This window comes from Chrysochloris asiatica, unplaced genomic scaffold (genome assembly GCF_000296735.1).
Source record: "Chrysochloris asiatica unplaced genomic scaffold, ChrAsi1.0 scaffold00117, whole genome shotgun sequence".
Lineage (NCBI taxonomy): Eukaryota > Metazoa > Chordata > Mammalia > Afrosoricida > Chrysochloridae > Chrysochloris > Chrysochloris asiatica.
In genome coordinates, this window is record NW_006408635.1 from 5,854,028 (window position 1) to 5,864,954 (window position 10,927).

Genomic DNA, 10,927 nt, shown 5'->3' on the forward strand with positions numbered 1-10,927 from the left:
TAGTGACAACAACATGGAGAAAGACATTATGTAAAATTTTTTCTGCTCTTTTGTAAGGTTATGTCCTGGGAAACCTTATACAGGGTCTGCTCTGAGTCAGAACTGGCTTAATGGTGCTTAACGACAATTAGATGGCTACTTAATTTTAAAACACCCTTTCTGTTTTAGGCTGTCTGTTCATTGCCTGAAGATTCTACTTTTATCTTTTAAGTTTAATATTAGGGATTATTTGTAAGTTTGTGGGCTTTTTGTTTTTTGTTTTTTGCTAGTAATCCCATTAATGCTTGTATTCATATGATACTATTTATTATTATGTCTTAGTATTGAGTATTGTTGTTGAGTGCCATCGAGTCAGTTTCAGCCCATAGTGACCCTGTATAGGGTTTCTGAGGAGCAGCTAGGGTTAATATATTATCTCTACTCTTTTTTCCTAGCTTTGTTTTAGTTATTTTTGTTTGCGTAGTTTTTCATATAAGCTTTCTTGTTAGTTTCTTATTGTTTTTTTCCTAAATTGTTACTTTTGTCTGCTATTACAATGAAGCCTTATCATTTTTTCTTGTGCTCTAAAGTAGATGATATTTATAAAAGAATAACAGTAGAGCCAATAGAAGTACTTCACTTCAACTGTGTTTGCCTTGTTGAGACCCACTGGTCACATAGCAGTAACAGACTTATTACTTTTTAATTACTAAATTTAATTACAAATTAACAGTTGTAACTGGGTTAAGGTGTCCTGGTAGTGCAGTGGATTAGGAGCCTGGCTGCTAAACATAAGGTCAGTAGTATGAATCTACCAGTTGCTTTGGGGGGAAAAGAGGAGGCTTTCTGCTCCTGTAAAGATTTACAGCCTTGGAAACCCTGTACAGGAATGTTTTGAGTCAGAACCGACTCAGTGGCACACAACAACCCCTACCACCAGTAACTGGGGTTTGTGTAGCTGAGGCCTGGGAGAATGCTCTCCCGGAGTTTTAGGAGCATGGTCAACAGGGGGTTGGTCTCCTGTGGGACTGGACAATGTGTTGGATGCTTCCAGCATTATTAGCGAGGTTGGGTTTGTTTGTGGATCTGCTGCTCTCAAGACGCTGGAGCCATTTTGGTGATTAACTGGTGTGGAGGATTTGCGTGGGAACAAGGCTTGCCTTTGAAAAAGAAGCACTAATCAATGAAAGACTGTGTTAGTTGCGAGTAAGGATGTGTAGTCATTTTTGTGGTCAAAAGTGACCTTGTCCAGTCTTGATTCAGATAGTATTTATGTTCTGTGGGGGACGTTACAGTCTGGTTGGCTCAAAGCCAGTTTTCATTGTGTGAACTGCTCCCAGCCCAATTCTGCATCCCCTAAATGACAGAGCTCTGCAGCGTCTTCATTTGTTTAGTTTGCTTCTCCGTCTAGCTCTTCTTATGGCATCCTTCATAAAGAGCAGCTGCTGAGTTTCTGTTGGAGTTTTTCTATATATCTTACACTTCAACTGTTATTGTGAATTGTAGAAACAAATTGAACTAGTATATCAATTTTGGTTTTAACTCTTGTTCACTTTAAAATCATAATTCTTTGTAGATTCCCTTAGGTTATCATAATTAAGTGAAACTACAATAACATAAGTTTTGTTTCAAAAAGAAAGAAAACAAAATCATACCCTCTACATTCTATTTAAGGAGCTGTGGTAGCGTAGTGGTTACGAATCAGGCTGCAAACCCTAGGCCAGCAGTTTGAAACTACCAACCACTCCACGGGAGAAAGATGAGGCTTTCTGCTCCCGTAAAGATTTACAGCCTCGGAAACCCTATACAGGGTCGCTATGGGTCGGAACCGACTCAACAGCACATAACAACAACAACCTTCTATTTGCTTCTCCAGGGCAGTGTTGGACTAGCTCAGTTTTGGGTAGCCATGATTAAGAAGAATGCTCTCTGCATTTCATCATTACATATTTACCACCAGTGGCTGTTTGATCGACGTTGAGGTGTCTCAGAGTAGAACTGTGTTCCATTGGGATTTTCATTGGCTGGTTTTGTTGGAAGTAGTTCTACAGACCTTTGTTCCGTGGCACCTCTGTCAGCATCAATAGTTCTTTCCTGTTTATTGTTTAATAGAATTCTAGACTATGGCTATACCACATTTTGCTTAACCATTTCTCAGTTGATAATCATTTTGGTTTTTTATACATTCTGGCTATCTCAATGATGCTAGAAGCATTTTGGAGGAGCCCTGGTGGCTCAGTAGGCTAAGCATTGGGCTGCTAACTTATAGGTGGGTGGTTTGAACCCACCAGCTGCTCTGAGGAAGAAAGATGAGGCTCTCTGCTTCCATAAAGATGAACGGGATCAGAAGCCTTATGGCGCAGCTCTCCTTTGTCCTGTGGGGCCATTATAAGTTGGAGTTTGACTTAAAGGCAGTGGATTTGTTTGTTTTAAAGAAACAAAATGTCTTTGTGTTTTATAACATGGTACCCAATTTTACATTCCCACAATGTTTACAAGTTCCAGTTCTACATCTTTGCTGTCTTGCTTAGGCTGGGTTCTCTAGAGAAGCAGGTGGATTACAGGTGGGCAAGTTTCAAGTCTGCAGGCCAGATGGCAGACTGGAGGCTTCTCCTGACCCACAGAGCTGCTGCAGGGACTGATGAGCCCAAGATTGACAGGTCAGGAGGCAGGCTGGCGGCGTCTCCTGACTCACAGAGCTGCAAGGACTGATGAGCCCAAGATTGACAGTGAGATGACAGGCTGCTGGTTCTGGAGGGCGATGAATCCAAGGTCAGCAGGTAACCAAGTTGCCTCAACATCAAAGACTATGAGGCTACATGATGAAGATGCAGGATCCAAATCCAGGGAAAGGCAAGAGAGCTTTGCCGGAGTGTCCACGGACCTTGGAAGCAGGGGACACACCCACAAAGAAAAGGATTTCAGTGATTGACTGCTCACAGCAGACCTCATCATGAGCTGCTTACATCATAACTATTAAAACACAGAGAATCATGGCCCAGTCATGTGATAGTTAGTTGTCATACTTGCTAACATTTGTTGTGTGGGTTTTACTAGAACTGTCTATCCCCTAGTGAAGAAGCTCTGGCAATGTAGTGGTTACGAGTTGGGCTGCTAACCTAAAGGTCAACAGTTTGAAACTACCAGCCCTGTGACAGGAGAAAGATGAGGCTTTCTGCTCCCGTAAAGATTTACAGCCTCAGAAACCCTATACAGGATCATGAAGAGTCAGAACCAACTCCACGACACACGACCACCACCACCGCAACCATCTTTCTGGTGTGTGTGCATTCGTATCTCTTTGTGGTTTTGACTAAATGATGTTGGGGAGTGTATTTTCTTTTTGGTTTTGTTTTTTTCCACTCGCCTATTTTTTTTTTTTTTTTTAATGAAATGTATTTCACGTTATCCCTTTTTTAATAGGATTGTTTGTTCTCTTACTATTGCAATGTAAGAGTACTTTTAATTATAAAAAAAAGGAAACTCTTATCAGATCAAGTTCTTCATCAGATAAATGATTGTCAAATATTTTCTCCCAGTCTGTGGCATGCCTTTTCTTAATGTTGTCTTTTGAAGGGCAGAAATTTTTTTATAAATTTTGATGAAGTACAGTTTATCAATTTATTGTTTCATGGGTCCTTTTTCTCTTATATTACCTAAAAAGTGTGTCCAACCAGAGCGATTACAGTGATTTTCTTCTAGAAATTTTATGGTGTTAGGTGTAAAATTGGGATTTATGTAACGTACTAACAAAAGGTCTTTGTTCATCTTTTTTCCATACTCTGCCACCATTTGTTAAAAAGATGGCCTTTTCCTCTTTTTCCTCATTGAATTGTTTTTGGCAACTTTGTTAAATATCAATTCCAGTGATTCTTAAGTTTATCCTGTGCCAATAGGGTACTGTCTTCAAGTTTGTGGCTTTATAGTACGATTTGAAACTGAGTTGTACATATTCTACACTGGTGTCCTTTTTCAAAATAATTTTGACAATTTTAATAGGTTCATTTGATTAATTTCTACAGAAAAAGTATGCTGAGGTTTGCATGAGGATTGTGTCTGTGGTATAGGTTATTTGGGGGAGACTTGCCGTCCCAGCAGGATGGAGCCTCTCAATAGGTTTCTTAGTCTAGTAGGTGTTTGTGGATTCCTTGGTATTTTCTGTATTCAGGTTTATGCCATTTGCAAATTTAGACCATTTTACTTTTTCTTTCCAGTCTGGATGCCTTTAATTTGTTTGTTTCTTTTTCTCACTGGAGCAGTCCAGCTATTTTTAGGGCTCTTCTCTAAAAAATGTTGACTTACTTTTTCTTTTCTATGTTTTTTCCTCTTGTTAAGTGTCATCGAGTCGGTTCCCACTCATACTGACCTTGTATAGGGTTGCCAAGACTGTGCCCTTTTTTACAGCAGGAAGCCTCATCTCTCCCCCATGATGTGATGGTAGGTTCTAACCACTAACCCTGCGGTTCACAGTCCAGTACTTACTCTGCAGAGCTGCCGGGCTGCCGGGCTTATACGCTAACTCAAATTCGTTTTTTAAGGTTTTTGGCAGTCTTTTTTTTTATTTCTTCTTAAATATTTTTAATATGTTAATTAGCCCTCTTGATTTTAAAGACTCTTAAGTGCTTAAAAAGGATCTATATTTCTGATGATTTTAATAGCTGATGAATTTGTGGTTTTCTCCTTTCTTTTCTGGCTTTCTTTTATTTTTGCATATTCTCAGTAGTTTTGAGTTTTGTCTGTATGTGCTCGTCTTTTGAAGCCTGACTAGAGAACACTATTTGAGGCCCAGGCCTAAGTTTTCTTCCCTCAGAAAGCTCTGTGTTTGCTTTTGCCCATGGCCTATGAACATTGGTCACATGGGACTACTCTTATATTTTGTTTTTTAAACTTTGTATTAGAAGAAAGTTTTTAATATGCAGCTAGACAGTGATATGACGAGCCTTCACACACAGTAAATTAGCTTTAGTATTACTAATCTTTTGCCCTACGTGCCTTCCTCCCTTCTCTGTCTCCTTCCCCATTTCTTCAAAATACGTGAAGTGAAATCACAGGCCTACAATATCACTGCTAAGTGCTGAGTTATGTGTTTATAAAAAAGGCATTTTCTTGACCAACTAGAGTTCTTTCCTCACACCTGACTGAATTAAGGATGCTTTCTTTCCACCTAATGCCTCAGTCACATTCTCATAGCCTCACTTGGAAAGACTTCGGAGTTCTTTTGTCTTCACTAGGATTCAAGCAAGGTTATTCAGTTGGTTTGGTCACTAAGGCCTTTGATCTAGAACAATTCTCTTTTCCACACCTCAGTTTGTACTTTGACATGTTTGAAAACTATTAGACCAGCTGTCCTGTAGAATGGTGTCTGCTGGTGGCTTGCTCGTCTAACTCCTCTCCACTTTTCTTTAAGTTGCGAGTCAGAGCCAAAGCTTAAAGGTAAATCGTGTTGTTTCTGTTCACTTCGAATCAGGTCCCCAGTGTTTCCAGCACTGCTCCAATGCAAAGGGTGGGATCTGACCCTCCCCTGCATCTGGGCAAGCTCATTACAGCTGAAGGAACCTAAAGAGTCCAAGACTATTGGAAAAAGCCAGCAGCTTCTCCCTGTTCCTCTTGGGACACTGCCCCTGGGAACCCAACTACCCTGGAATGAGCAGCCCACACCATGTGGTCCCAGGAGGGGACTCTGGTTGACATTCCTAAACAGCTCTGCCTTGGAGTCATCTGGGCACAAGCCCTGTTCATGTGAGTGGAGAGCTTCCGGCCCCACTGCCCAGTCTGTCCCCCTGGGCGCCATGGTACAGAGACAAGCTGCCCCTCTACTGAGTCTGAATTGTCCAGCCACCCCACCCATTAGCCACTGAAGTTTGGGGGGTGGGGGTGGTCAGTTACAGGCAGCAATACTTGTTGGGACTGAATGGTGTCGGGCTGAAGGTGTTGTTGAGATCCCTTGGGTACAGGTGGTAAGGACTGCTGGGACCCTTTAAAATGAAAATCTTTTGAGGTTTGCAGACCACATTGTGAACTCTTCATTTTGACCCAAAACCCTGCTGATGGTTAGTGTGCAGTCACTACTTCATGTGGGAAACATTTCTCTTTTTAATAAATTCCTCCTTCCTTTTAACGTCAAGCTCCACACAGGTGTTTCTCTCTCCATCCTGGGTTGTGCACTTTTAAGTCGTAAGGCCTAGTACTTCTTGGAGCCCTGGTGTGGCACTACAGGGTAAGTACTGGACTGGCAACCACAAGGTCTCTGGTTCAAACCTACCAGTCGTTCCTTGGGACTGTTAAGCGTCTGAACTGAACTGAGGGTACTTAACTGCACTTACAAGGCATTTTTGGTCCCTGATTTATTTGAGAAATAATGTGAGGCTTTGGGGCAGTCCCCTAGACTTTCTTTTCTGTTCCCTGTTTGCTGTATGAGGAAGCTTTGAAACGTTTGTGGAAAAGTTCCATTATCTTTTCACTCCATTTGTCCATGAACTTTTTGAAGACCCTTTGTATCGCCATCAAATGGAAACTGAATTTGTCAGTAGCAAAGGCAGCTTGTACTGCTCGCTTCCTGTCAGTGTTCTCAGTTTATGTTCTGCATGTTCTTGGTTTTCCCGACATTCATAACAAGTATGTGATCCATTAGAAAGGCATTAGGAAAGATATCCACTATTTTAGATTTTTCAATATAGTCTGCCATATGCAATTGGTAATCCCATATATTTTCTAATTGTTTATTTGATATCCTTTAAACGCTTTACTTTCTAGTTGATTCTGACTCGTGGCGACCCCATGGGTGTCAGAATAGAACTGTGCTTCATGTCATTCTCAGTGATCTTCATTCCAGGATACCTCTGAGTGGTTTTGAACCTCTAGCTGATTGCATTCACAGTTTGTACCACTAGGGAATCCTGGTGTCCTCTCCATAGTTTTAAAAAGCTGTGTCAAAAATTGCATGTTTACAATAGATTATTTAGGGCACACACATATTTTTAATAATGCAGCTTTTCTAATATCTCCTTTACTCAGCTAAAATTAAATTCCTAGGTAATATGAGCTACTTGTACAAAAATCCCAAACATGTCAGTTTAATGTACTCTGGTAGCATAGTGGTTACGAATTGTGCTGCGAACCTTAAGGTCAGCATTTCGAAACTACCAGCTGTTCTGTGGGAGAAAGAAGAGACTTTTTGTTCCCATAAAGATTTACAGTTTCTGAAACCCTGTACAGGGTCGCTATGAGTTGGAACCTACTCCATGGCACATAACTACCATACATGGAGAAAGGTAAAGAGTGTTGTTGTTGTTAAGTGCCGTCGAGTCAGTTCCGAGTCACAGCACCCTTGGATAGGGTTTCCAAGGAGCAGCTGGTGAGTTTGAACCACCAACCTTGCAGTTCAAACCAACCTTTAGGTTGCGTGCTGATCCTACAGTGCCACATCAGGACTCTACACAAGATTATTAATTCTTCAGTTAATTATATTTGCTACAATATAACTTTACTTAGATGTCTTGATGCCCAGGAGTTTTTCAACAGAAGTGACAGTGGCTATAAAATAGTTTGCAAATTTGGGAAAAGGTTACTTAACATAAAAGATCCATAATAAGCCACGTAAGTAAGTAGTAGTGTTGAAGGGGTGATTGGAAATAATTTAGAAAGAATATATCTTTATAAGCTTAAAAATACTGTGAAACACATTTCTGAATAAAAACTTGTCATAACTTGCTACTCAAAATTAAGGCACTAGAGGAGTTCCAAAGTTTCACGAAGCATATCGGCTATGAGCCAGTTTAATACAAACATTTCTTTAGTTTTTTAAATTATTTATCCTAAACAAATGTTTCTTACTATTTATATGACAAAAGTTAATTTATAATTCACTTCCTGCTCACCAGCTTTTGGGAGCAAAGAACTGCAGAAGGCCCATGTTAAATCATGGAAGTCGTCATTTCATTTGTTTTTTAAGATTTTGCTGTCAGAGCAAAGCTGAGGCATTCCCTGCACCTTGCTGTTAATTGTTCAGCATGTAGATATGAACACAGGAGTCCAGTAGTTAACTTGATAATAGAAGCAATTGGTGTGTAGGTTGATAAACATTCCTGATTTTTTTTTTTGGGGGGGGGGAGGGGTGTGCCTCTGCAGCCTTGGGTTCTGTTGACTCCTCCAGGTACCTCCTCTCTCCATGCCCGACTTGTAGTTGTAGTAGGCTTTCAACCATTGCTGCTGGAGTGGTGGTGGCGGGTGTTTCCTTTTAAGCTTAAAAATCTTGTGAGCAGCTAAGAGGAAAACGGTTATGTTGGTTTCAGGTCTGAGCCAGGCCTGCTTCTTGCCTGAGTTCTGATTGTGGACTTGGTGGGGAACCACTTGACGGCCTTGCAGGCTGGTCCTGAGTCACTTCTGGGCACAGAGCTGTGTTCTTCTCCAGGGTGAGTGTCTCGGCCTTTGGTTTACAAGGCACTCACCCTTGGAGTAGCTGCTGAAGGTCACGGGGGTGGGGGGTGGGGTGGGGGGGGTGGGAATGAGACAGACACGCCTTTATTCTTTGCTTCTTCCTTCTCTCATGGGCCATAGATGAGTATTTTCACAGCTCAGCATTCGTGTTTGAATACAGTTGTACTTTCCTGTCATGAGTTTTCATTCAAGTAGAGTGACCAGTGGTGTGTATACGTGTGTGCGTTCCTGAAAGCTTGTCTTCTCCATTTTCTCTCCTCAGATCCCTTGTTCTTGGTTGCCATTGACAAAATCCCACTCATGATACCCCCGTGGGTTATAGAGCACACCTGCTCCATGGCGATTTCAAGGCTATGGCATTTTGAAAGTAGATCCTTGGCTGTCTTCCGAGGCCTCTCTGAGTGGGCTTGAACTAACCAGTTTACAGTTATTGTTAAGTGCTGTCAAGTCAGTTCTGACTCACAGCAATCCTGTATGGGGTTTCCGAGGAGCGGCTGGTGAGCTTGAACCGCCAACCTTGTGGTTTAAACCGACATTGCAGTCCAGCGCATTAACCCACAGCACCACACCAGGACTCCAAGAATTTGGATTGTTAAGCAGAAGGGCTGTGGGTGGTCTGTTTGCCTCTGTTGGAGATGATGGAAGTGGTGCTAATTGTATGCTAAGAATCTAGCTGGTACAAACAGTTTGCAATGTGATATAAAAGTTGGCAGTTTGAACCCACATAAAGGCTTCATACAGGAAAGACCTTACAGTCGGCATCTGTAGAGATGGCGGCCAGGAAACCTGTGGGACGGTTTTACTTTGTAACACATCGGGTCACCAGGGGTCACAGTCAACTCAATGGCACTGGGACTCTTCGTTTTTGTAACTGTATGTGAAGTTCTATTTAGTGTATTATTTCCTCATAGTCCACTCTCTGAAAATGAAAACTAAAGTGGGGAAAGAGAATTCATTCACAGTTCAGGGAACCTATTTTAACATCATTCAAAAAGTTATTGATGTAACATACAAACCGTGTCCTTGAGTCAAATTCTGATGTAGGACAGATAGAAATGCCCACAGGGTTTCCAAGGTTGTAAACTTCACGGAGTCTTGGTGTGGTATTGTGGGATAAAACACTGGACCTTAAGGTCAGTTTGAACCACAAGGGTGGTGGTTGAAACTCACCAACCGCTCCTTGGGATCCTGTACAGGGCTGCTATTGGGTCAGAACCGACTCCAAGGCATTTATCAACTGTAATCTTCATGGAAGCTGACTGCCACATCCTTCTTCCATGGAGAATCTGGGGGTTTGAATCTCTGACCTTCAGTTGGCAGCAAAGCATTTAACCACTGTGCCACTAGGGCTCCTTCTAAAGTTGTTGTTATGATGTGCCGTGGAGTTGGTTCCGACTCATAGCGACCCTATACAGGGTTTCCGAGGCTGTAAATCTTTACAGGAACAGAAAGCCTCATGTTTCTCCCGCAGAACCGCTGGTAGTTTCGAACTGCTAACCTTGAGATTGGCAGCCCGACTCGTAACCACTACGCTACCAGAGCTCCTTCTAAAGTAATCAATACCAAATCACTGCCATCAAGTCAATTCCAACTCTTAGTGACTCTCTATAGGATTTCTGAGTCTGTAAGTCTTTTTAGGAACAGGCAGCCTCGTCTTTCTCTCTCGGAACCGCTGATGAGTTTGACTTGCCAACCTTGTGGTTAGTAGTCCAGTGTGGATTCCACAGTGTAGATACCTAATAATTTAAAAATATATATGTACCCCTCCAACAATCCCTCTTCTTACATTTAAAAAGCATTATTGGAGGTGGGGCTTTATGGCGGCTAGGATGGAGGAGCAGTGAAGTTCACTGTCAGCCATACCAGGGCAGAGCTCCAAAACTTGGAATCACATAGGTACAAGTATTTAAAAAGTTTGAAGGCTTATAGCTAGTAGAACTTGAAGCGGAAGTAAGAAATCGCATACTTTTGAATCTTCCGGGCTCAGCGGCCCTGAGCCCACAACTTGGGCGAGACCAAACGGCAAGACCAAGCAGGGGAGGAGACAAAAACATCTTGGGAACCTCAGAGCAAAGGTGGGCAATACACTTTGTTGGTTTTGCTATGTTTTGATTTTCTTTCTTGTTTGTTTTGTATCTGTTCATTGCACCCCATCCCAATGTTTGCGCACCTCCATTCTGGTGACTAGAGGGGGCTGCTTGAGTGAGTGGACACCCCCCACCCTCACCACTGGTGGGTTCTTCTGCCACGCATGCACACAGATACTCTCAGCCCTAGAGCTGGCCCTGAACTGTTTGTTTTTTTTTTTTTTTTTTAATATGGGAAAGGCCAGGAGAGGGGTGTAGAGACAGAAAGAGAGTTTAAAAACAAAACAGGCCAGAAATGAAATTAAATCCTGAGGTGCAGCATAACAACCAACAGTGGCATCTGGAAATCTCTCAGGCAGCTTTGAAGGAAAGAAGCTGAAGAGAGGACATTAAAGTCATATGCATATTAGGCTACAGATTTTTTT

The 10,927-nt window shown here is 42.0% G+C and overlaps 1 protein-coding gene across 2 annotated transcripts in view; it reads left to right on the forward strand.

Annotated features, from left to right (window-relative positions):
- ARID1B (AT rich interactive domain 1B (SWI1-like)) overlaps positions 1 to 10,927 on the forward strand; it is a 533,326-nt gene that overhangs the window by 166,157 nt on the left and 356,242 nt on the right. The window lies entirely within an intron of this gene.